Raw genomic sequence first — 2808 nt, forward strand, 5'->3', positions numbered from 1 at the left:
TTCTGTTGTGCATAAGTTCACTGAGTTGGTACCGACTCGATATCACCTAACAACAACAGATGTGTCATGCAATATTTTAGATATGTTGTTGGTAAGTGTCTTTGAGTCGGTTCTGAGGTACAGTTCAAACTGACCTACATGTGAATGTTTATTCTACACACGAGGACTCCATTTTAGGCATACTTTTGCTAAAATAATATTGCTTATTCCATCACATTTAACTGAGCCTCCTGCATTTTTCTGGAGAAGTGACTACTGTTTTTTGTTTTTTTTAATGAAAAATCAAATGAAAGGTTAATGTTTTGAAAGCCAGGTTTATAATGTTATATGTGTTGTTGAGTTGGTTCTGATTCATAATGACCCTGTATAGTGGTTCTAAGGAGCAACTGGTGGGTCTGAACAGCTGACCTCCTTTATCATTGCTTTGTTAAATACTATAATGATTTACATAAAATATACATACAAATGATACACTTAATAATTACTTTTTGGTGCTATGGGAAACCTTGCAGTAACTTTCTTAAGTGAAAAATTTGAAAGGCTGAATGCTGACCTAAAATTTAGTCTTGAATATTATTATTTATTTTTTTTTGTATATATTGAGATACTTGTTAAGTGGTGTCAAGTCAGTTCCAACTAACAGTGGTCCTATACAGGGTTTCTGAAGAGAGACTGGTGAGTTTGAACTGCTGACTTTGCAATTAACAGCCCAGTGTTTATCCTACAGCACCACACCAGTACTCCAGATAGAGATACTAAAAAATTTTAAATGTTAGGAAAAAGTATTTCAATTTTTATAATAAATACAAATACAAGTACCTGGAAGATGTTAAGTTACTGTATACACTTGGGGCTGCTTATATATCCAAGACTCACTCTTTCAGATGCAAAACTCCAAATGAGACAGTGTAATTAATCACTAACCTCATTAACATGAACTCAAATTTGTAATTTCTTTTTAAAAATTAATTAAGAGAGTGAGAAAAATATTAAAGTAATATATAATGTAAATGTGATTTCTTGCTTTAGAGAATTAAGCCACTGCAGTCTTGTTACCTTAGGGAAATGGGTGATGGAATTTTAAAAGCTAGAATATAAATCAACATCCTTGTCATTTCTCTGAAAGACTACTACTCTAATGACAGCAATTATTTTTAAAGGACTGTTTTGAAATGTGTGGAATTGAGACTTAATAATTTAGCTGTCGGTCTATAAATGTGCTCCCTTTCACATATGAGAATGATGTTACTTATCCAACCTCATCAGCAATGATGTGTCTACATTAATCCATCCCTGCCAGCTGTCTTGATTCCCCTTCTGATGAACTGCACACAGATTGGGCAGGATTATTGCATAGGCTAGATATGTTGTAATACACTATGTTAAATAAAAGAATTTTGAACCTTGGTCTTTCTAGCACCACAATATTTTCTCTTGCTTAAAGATAAGATTTCTTCAAAGTTGTCAGAAATCTTATTTTATGTGATCGATCCAGCAAATGAAATGGATTTGCACAGATGTGTTGATACCATGATATCAGATATAAAATCTACATTTTTAGCTTTCACATTTTCCTGTTTAGAAATGTAACCTATCTTTGCCTTTTAATTGCATGTCATTAAATGCTGTTCAATTGGTTCCAACTCATAGAAATCCTGTATAGGGTTTCCAAGGAATGGCTGATGGGTTTGAACTTGAGCTTGCACTTTAAATTGACTATGTGGTCCAGTGCCTTATCCTGCAGCACCATAGCATTGTTAAAAGAGTGCATTGAATCTCTCATTTGCCTTGCAAATAAATATGTGTCTGGCTACTGGCCCACTCACCAACAGCAACACTGGCTCAAGGTCTTTGTATTTTCTCTTGTCACTAGAAAGAATCTCACAATGTCTGAGAAGTTTTGTCTTTTTGTTTTGTTTTCATTGTAATTTAGGTGAAAGTTTATAGTACAAATTAGTTTTCATTCAATAACTCATAAGCATTTTGTTGCCTGATGTTTACTATAATCCCCACAATATAACATTACTCTTCCCAGTTGCTCCCTATAATTATCTGTTTCATTTCTCTTTCTAAAGTCTTATCCTATTAGTAAACTCTTATATTAGTAAAAATAATGGCAATGCTATATTCAGATCTTTACTGGTAAATATTAACAACAACAACATTGGCAAGATTTGTTTTTCTACAGGTAATATTTGAAATGTAATTCATATAGACAGATCTAGATCTTGTAATTGTCAAAATATTCTCAGGAAAGTGAGAAAATGTAATTTATGTCATAAGATTGCCCCAGATAAGGTGGTATTCAGTCATCGTTTACCCTGAAGAAGCTAGCACATTCATCCTGTTTTATATACTGGATAAATCAAAGTTAAAATGTTGTGCCTTCATATACAAAATTACCACTCTTAGGTCAGTTTGTTGTACTGTGGTAGCTTGCATGTTGCTGTGGTACTAGAAGGTATGCCACTAAGTTTTTTAATGTTGTCAGAGTCACTAGGGATAGACGGATTTCAGCTGAGTTTCCAGACAAAGACAGATGAGGAAGATGGAGAGACAAACTAATTCTGATTATTTACCACTGGAAATCTTATGAATAGCATTGAAATGTCACTGAAATATTGTCAGATGTTGTTGTTGTTAGGTGTCATTGAGTCGGTACTGACTCATAGCAACTCTGTGTACAACAGAATGAAACACTGCCTGGACCTGGGTCAATATCACAATTATAACAATGCTTGAACCCTTTGATGCTGCCACTTTGCCAATTCATCTCTCTGGGGATCTTCTTTTCTCTGACCCTCCACC

Source organism: Chrysochloris asiatica, unplaced genomic scaffold, assembly GCF_000296735.1.
Source record: "Chrysochloris asiatica unplaced genomic scaffold, ChrAsi1.0 scaffold00003, whole genome shotgun sequence".
NCBI classification, from domain to species: domain Eukaryota; kingdom Metazoa; phylum Chordata; class Mammalia; order Afrosoricida; family Chrysochloridae; genus Chrysochloris; species Chrysochloris asiatica.